This window comes from Artemia franciscana, chromosome 8 (genome assembly GCF_032884065.1).
Source record: "Artemia franciscana chromosome 8, ASM3288406v1, whole genome shotgun sequence".
Taxonomy (NCBI): Eukaryota; Metazoa; Arthropoda; class Branchiopoda; order Anostraca; family Artemiidae; genus Artemia; species Artemia franciscana.
Window position 1 is genome coordinate 35,415,358 of NC_088870.1, and position 7,924 is coordinate 35,423,281.

The 7,924-nt window shown below is 35.2% G+C and overlaps 1 long non-coding RNA gene across 1 annotated transcript in view; it reads right to left on the reverse strand.

Annotated features, from left to right (window-relative positions):
- The window catches only part of LOC136030348 (uncharacterized), a 361,960-nt gene extending 355,484 nt beyond the window's left edge, over positions 1-6,476 (reverse strand). The window contains exons 1-2 of the long non-coding RNA XR_010618259.1: positions 6,372-6,476; positions 3,255-3,380 (exon numbers count right to left, since the gene is read on the reverse strand). This is a non-coding gene — a long non-coding RNA (uncharacterized LOC136030348). The remainder of the gene's footprint in view (positions 1-3,254; positions 3,381-6,371) is intronic.
- Positions 6,477-7,924: the final 1,448 nt, after the last annotated feature.

A 7,924-nucleotide genomic window follows, 5' to 3' on the forward strand; every position in this document is an offset into this window, starting at 1 on the left:
TCGAGTATATCCTCAAATTCTACTGTGCTCATTTTCTATTTAAATAATTACATTTTATGCCCTTGTCATACTCTGCATATTCTCACATGATTTTGTCCCATATTCTATCGTGATACCAACAAGGTCATTGTGTAACTTCTTCTTCATTTTGTATTGATTGTTAGGGAGACACTTTCGCATAAACTCATCACCGGAATCAAGTTCCGGGGTTATCGAGTCTTGTACTTCTTTCGCAATTATTCCATCCAGGTCTGAGACTCCAACCCCAATACGGGAGCAAACACCACTAAGGGCATAAGAGAGAGTATTAGACTTGCTTTTGTCTCTATTAAAGAGGGGGAAAGAGAGGGGGATTCAAAAGGGTATACAGTATGAAAAAAAAAATGCCTCCCCAGATTCTGATTACCTCCGTTACTTGTGAACAGCTATTGGATTATTAAGAAGTTTATCGTGCGATATATATTTGACGAATCAGACTCCGGAACAAATTACTGAAAAAGAGAATTTAATTTAGGCAAACAGCGAGGGAAACGATAGCAGCCCTATACTTCTGTGTTACAAAATATTCGTTAATTCCATCGGTTTGCTTTGCAAAAATTTTCGCAGGCGATAAACTTAATATTTGTAGGTATGCCATAAAGAGAAGCTAAATAAACTCATCTTCTGTTGCAAATCCACCGGCCACTAATTATGAATGACAAATCTAGACTAACAAGAAATTAATTTCCGGAGAGATGAATATATGCACCTTTCTGAAACCTGATTGGTTCTTCTATGGGAAATATTAAGCCAGTAAAAAGGACGGAAACTTTTTAAGTCATAATCTTGTTTTAAGTAATTTTTATGTTTCTATGTATTTGAACTTAGATAAAGGCAGGGAAACACACAAACAAAAGACGAAATAGAGAGTAGGCAAAAAACTGTGAGAATAGTGCCAAAAGCGAAGAAGATAGAGACTTTGCGTTCTAAATCACAGAGAAAAAAAAGAATTATCGGGGGGGGGGGAACAATGAAAGGAATAAGATAGAGAAAGCGGAAAAATATTACAAGAGAAAGAGAGTGGGGATACAGAGAGAGGGAGTAGGAATGAGGGGGAGGAAGACAGGAGGGGGGGCGAAAATATAGGAAGATAGAGAGAAAGGGGAGAGAGAAGGAGATACATAGGGAGAGAGAGGGGGAGGGGAGGAGAGAGAGAGACACGGTAGAAGGAAGAATCTAAAAATAGCCTTCTCACTGTAACAATATTTGAATCTTTACAAGTGGTTGTTTGAGCAAAACCAATAAAATGTTCCTTAAAAAAGGATATTTTCTTTTTATATCTAAACATTTCTTTGAGATTATGAAATTATAATAATAAAGATTAATTGGCCGATATATTTTTCATCTGCTGTATTGAAGAACGACAGGAACGAGAGAGTTAACTTATATTAGTTGGATTTTTATTTTTATTTTTTTTACAGAATTTACTTCTAGGTGGATAAGTGCAAACAAGCTTAACTTACTTAACAAAAATACAGCCAATGCAGAAGTACACGCTAGGACTGTTCAGTTTTTTGGAAAAATCTGCAGTTGTCTGCTATTTAATCAATTTTGTGCTCTGTGTTCTTCGATCGGGGGAGGGGGCAGCTGCAATATACCAGTCATCACAGGAATTTGGAAAGTGGCCAACCAAACTAAATAATTCTTAAGTTTGGCACCTTTTTATTGCTAAAATTCTATAATTCTGAACGGAACCCTTTCCACATTCAAAAACAATTTATATCCGAAAGGGCCAGATAGACTTGAAAAAATATTGTAATACTATGATGAAACCATAGTGTAATGGTCATTCAGTTTAGAATAATACTGCATTACTATGCTAAAACTATTTTTTTATTTAAACTATTTTTTTATAGAAATTAAAGAGTAAGGTTAAAATTTTAAGAGAATATATTATACTAATGTTACTTTTTCTGTTAATAATTGATATTAAATAAATAAAATAAGCCTCTTAGAGAGTAGATATGATACCAGAAAGGGTGACTATTTACTCCTAAACCGTCTTATCAAAATAAAACAAATCAGCCCGTCCTTTATAAAAAAAAGCTTAAAAATGGAAATAAAGAATTCAATAATAAAAAACCTAAAAATCTTTTTAGACGATTAGATAAAAAGTTTTTTTTTCAAACAAAATAAAAAGCGAAATAAAAATTAAAACTAACAACAATTACACAGCATATTAGGGGGGATGTCAACTCCAACACTGTAGATAAGGGCTTCAAACCTCTACAACACCGTTCTCTTTTGTGTTGAATTTGATGGCTCAACTTCCATCAAGAGGGGGAGGGTGTCTTCCCCCTTTCTTGAAAATCAAGCAAACTTCCCCGGCTTTTAATTTTTGATGGTTGTAAAATTGATGAATTTAAAACGTTTAAAATTATCATTTTTATAATCATAATTCCTTTAATTTATTTATTTTTATCAACAACTTTTTTTATAGCTTCGTGCACTATTAGCGCGAGCCCCTCTTGGCTCATGGTCACGAACTGTTCGATTTATATGATTACACTTTGTGTCCAAAGCCCGGTAAACGCAACAAGGTTAGGTTACATTTTTATAAATGAAACATAAAAATATAAGGGTTTTTAAGAGACTTATAAAATGGACCTTATGTTTACAGAACCACAATTTAAAATGATAGTAAATTACGCTAGTGTAGATCGAGTTAAAATATGGAGCTAATATCAAAAGGATGATATCAATCGGATGAGATCTCCCTCGGATTGGTCTAGAGGAGCTAATTCAGATTGTTTGAAAAATAATGGGGTGAAAATGCATATTTATCCTATTTTGCCCGATTCCCACTAAGGAAAATCTCCCAGTACCTTTTAAGGTGCTGAACTGCGCCCTTATAATCAAAAATAAATACAAACTTATATAGTTGAGATCCTCTGCAGAATTTAAGTGTCCAGAGGGTCTGATGAAGTAGATATCTTGTCATCTTGTACCCAAATTCTATGTTCCTCAAAATATTTCTTGTATACTCAGGTTAACAGCTTATAGTCAACCGAGGAGGGTAATCTCTATCATCGGTCAAACTGGACCCTCCCCTCCAGATTAATTGCCAAATTGTAAATTAATTGACAAATGGTAAATTTGGTAAGTTTAATTATTAATTTTGACCCCGCCGCCCTTCCATGAAAAATAACCCGACACCTTGTAAGGTTTTATACCAGTGTTGTGATAGTCAAAGTGAACAACATATGTAGACTTACACAGCTGACGTCCCCTACAGAATCTAAGTGTTCTGAGTGTCTGAGCGAGTAGATGCATTTTCTCAAAATTTATTAGGCCGGAGGCTTCTTGAACAGTAGAATTTCCATCGTTTGTGAAGGTCATGTCTAAAATAGAGTTCACAGATTATTACACATACAATACACTTTTATAATTATTGGTTCTTTTATTTTTCAGTATGCAGTAAGTCTTCTAACAAATAGGTTTATAATATCCCAATCATGGGCACCTAAAAGGGAGCAGGGGCGTATTTTTGTATATTTGTTTTGAGATTTCTATTATACAGCATTGGAAATGCCGCTTAGACCACGTAAGCCCCCTCCCCCCCAAAAAACACTTTACAATGTTTTATATATTTTTGTCACACTTTGTGGTCAGTTTAGCACTGTGGTATATTTAACAATCCTTCTTTTTGAATATAGAAAGACCAAAAGTTAAAAAAATGTTTGTTTTTTTTAAATGCAATTCAGAGAAAAATCGATTTGAAACTAAAATGAAAATGTAGGACCACCATGATATATTTTGTTATTAATCAAAGATTCTTTCTACGTCATGAGTGACACGCAGCGTCATTTTTGGTCTTGAGTTTTGTAGCTTGTCTGAGTAGTAGGAAAATTAGAGCAGGGGTGGATCCAGGGAGGCCATAGCCCCTCCAAGATTTTCTGGTGCCTTTATTTGTATTCCGTTCCTTTTATTTTTTACTCTTTTTTTAAGTAAACCTTTCAATTTAATTAATTATTCGTAGCTGATTTACCCAATTAACAACAAAAAGCAAAGCTTTCCTATGAATGTAAAGAGCAAAGTTGAAACTTAAAACGAACAAAAATTATTTATCTTCAGTCGGTTCAGTATATTCTGCAAAATTGACATGAGAATCTTTGATTGTTGCAAAGATTTTCTACGAACATGGAATTTTCCCCTATTTTACGAACATGGAAACATGTTGAAAATGAAAGTTTTTTTTTTAAACGTTCGGTAACACAGGAAAATATAGCTATTTGTGATTCACATTGAGATTCACAATGACATATTGAAAAGTAGCTTTCTAGCTAAAAGTTCAAAATGGATAAAATTTAAAATCTGGACACGAGCATAGAATGAATAAGAGGCTAAGACTGATGGCTGAATGTGCAAGGGGATCGAAGGATATTTCCGGATATTTTAGTAAAATATCCGAAAATACCCGAAAATCGAAAGGTAAGTTTTGACTAATAATAAACCCCCTCCACCCACAGAAAATCTTTAATTTTAGCTTTTTGACTTATTAAATAGTGAATTTAATAAGGGCTTTCATGTGAATAAATCTATCTATCTATTTATTTTAAGTATATAGCTAATTTGGTTGAAATTAGATGAATGAAAGAGTTAAAAGAAATTTAGGCCAGGAACAGATCCATGGAGCTGGAGGGGGCGACCCTCCCCCCAAAACACTTCTGGCACACTTATTCCGTTCTTTAAAAAAAAAAATATATTTTTAAAAATAAGCTTGTCAATTTGGTGCCCACCTCGAGTCACATTGGCACCTTTGGTCCAGTGGCCCCCGCGCCCAAGATTTTGCTCTTGATTTGTTAGAGATTCAGACATGAAACTATTCGCACGATCAGTTTACGAATAATTTCGTCATAAAATTATAAGATAAACCTCGTTTTAAGGAAAAATTAATCATATAATTAAACTTGCTTGCTAGATCTTCAGATTGTGTTTTCTTTTTTCCTTTTTTTTTGGCAGATTTTTGTTATTCTTTTTCTTAAGAGCCTGTCGATTTAGGATACGGTTTTTGGGCGTCAATGATGGGGATATGATAAGGTAACTTACAACATTAATTTATTTTAAGGAATAATTTTTTGAACTACCCCTACCCATTCCCCACTCAGAAAAAAATTCTGAATTTTAGCTTTTTGACTAATTAAATAGCAAATGACCCAATAGGGCTTTCGTGTGATATATCTATCTATCTATTTATTTCAACTGTATAGCTACTTTGGTTGAAATTAGATTAATGAAAGATTTGAAATCATTTAGGCCAGAAAGAGATCCATGGGTTCGGAGGGGGCGACCTCCTCCCGAGAAACTTCTGGCACCCTTATTCCGTTCTTTTTTCTTTTCTTTTTAACCTTTTTCAAAGTAAACTTGTCAATTTGGTGCCCACCGCGAGTCACTATGGCACCCTCTGTCCAGCGCCCCCCGAGATATTTTCTAGATCCGCCCCTAAATTAGAGACAGACATGTGCTTTTCCAAAAGTGTATTGACAACATTTAATTGATGTTATTACATCTAGGGCCAAAAGAAAAGCAAACCATCACCAAATGGGAAAGGTGGATGTCCTAAGGAGAGGTTTAAGGGAATTTGAAACATCTTAGGAGGGAGTAAAGAGGCAGGCTTCAAATAGATTGGGATGGGAGAGGAGAATGCGTTGCTGTGTTGGCCTCATGTGGCCTAGTGCTGCAAGGAGCTGTTAGAAGTAATAGAGATTTCATTGATGTCCGAGTGCTGAAGGTATAATTTTGACTGTACTCTGTCTCGTAAAAGTTTATACGTATAATATATGTTCCTTCCAAAGATTATTGGAGGCTAGTGCCTCGAATAGCCTAAAATTGGGGATCTGAAGATCAGTACAGATTCAGGTAAATATTAAGATAGTTGAAGAGGGAAGTTTTTATTACCAAATGTTTGTGAAGACAAATATGAGCTAAAAATATTATATTTTCTTTTGCCACAGGTAAAAAAAGACGAAGAACACGGAAATGAACTTTAGAATGACTACCGGCGTTGCTGATCTTCTTTCCGTGGTCTTTCATCCAGAAATTACAACGGGAGGGGGGGGGTTCGGGGTGAGCAGCCCTGTCCATTTGCTTTCACACATACACACACTTCCTTTTTACCTTTCCAGATTTATCCAATCTATTTAGAGGTGGGTCGAGTTTGGTCGGGCTTACAAACTACATCACTGACATCCGTCTAAAAACAACAACAAAAAACCGCGACTCAAACCCCCGAACTTGTTTTTTTTATTTAATTAAATCAAAGAACAGCCTTAGTAATTCACTCTGGATTCCAAAACTTAGGCCATTTACAAGAATTGTTTGATTTTCCTTACCCTTTCTTATCAGCAGCTTCTGAGCACACAAAAGAAATGGCATATGTTTGCGGAAGTGACAAATAAGAAAGAATTTACTCAAAGAAGAGGGTTTAGTTACATAAACACAAACACAAACACAAATAGGAACAGCTTAAGTTTTATTTTCTATTAGGTTAAATCCTCTTGTAAAAAAAGAGAGATTCGAAGGAATAAACAACAGTAAACTCACAGTTTTGAACGCAATCAGTATTTTAATGCCTGTAGGAAGACCCAAAAAAACAAAATTTGTAATTGTTGCAAATGATGATTCTATGGAACCACCTGAACTATCAATCGTGCAAGGACCAAGAGAATAGCCTGAACAAATGAGATTCCCAAAGAATGAAAATCAGCAACCTGGACCATCAAATGAGACGAGATCAATACGGGTGGTGAAAGAAAAGAATGTTGACGATTTGTCTCAAATAATCAAAATCCAAACCGAAGAAGAAAGAAAAAAGGTTTGTAGATAAGTGACAGAAAGAATGTCGAAATTGTGCCAAATTGAAAATGTGTCGACATTGAAAATGAAGAGCAAAGATAAGTTCGGGTTAGAAAACATGGAAAAAGAGAATTAAAGTGTGTCAAAAATGAAAACGAAAGGAATATTACGTTGAAAGAACAACACCATCACAATCTTCAACGTCAATAAAATGTGGCACAATATCCAGTACAAACTGACAAAGATGCCATGAAAAACAAAACTGTTTATTACAATTATTAGTGTTGAACGTTTTATGTGTTCCCTGGAGAGCTCTCCATGTGCCCAAGAAAAGAATCGCAAACCAAGCTGACTCATTTGGAGTTTGCTACTTTAAAAGTAAATGGTAAGTGGCAAGTGGAGAATTTTTAAATGCAAAATTATTTGAATTATTCTGTTTCCTAATTCTTGTGTTTTTCAAGGTAAAATTATGGTTATTAAGAAAAATAAATAGATTATTATTCCAAAAAAATTGTGAGAACTAAGGATTGCGACTTAGTAATATGTTATTTATTATAGTAATAGTAATATGGACTTTCAAGATAGTGTTCTTACTTGTAAAAAGCAATTCCATTGCGGCATATGTAAGCGAGGTTTTAGTAGGAACCGTGACCTCACTAGACACATGAGGATCCACACCGGTGAAAATCCATTCAAGTGTGACATGTGTGATCGACGTTTTAGTAGGAATTACAACCTCAATACGCACATGAGGATCCACACTGGTGAAAAGCCATTCAAGTGTGACGTTTGTAAGCGAGGTTTTAGTGGGAACAGTGACATCACTAGACACATGAGGATCCACACCAGTGAAAAGCCATTTAAGTGTGACATATGTGAGCAAGGTTTTAGTCAGAGCGGCAACCTCACTACACATATGAAGATCCACACCGGTGAAAATCCATTCAAGTGTGACATGTGTGATCGACGTTTTAGTAGGAATCACGACCTCACTAGACACATGAGGATCCACACCGGTGAAAAGTCATTCAAGTGTGACATATGTGATCAACGTTTTAGTAGGAATCACGACCTCACTAGACACATGAGG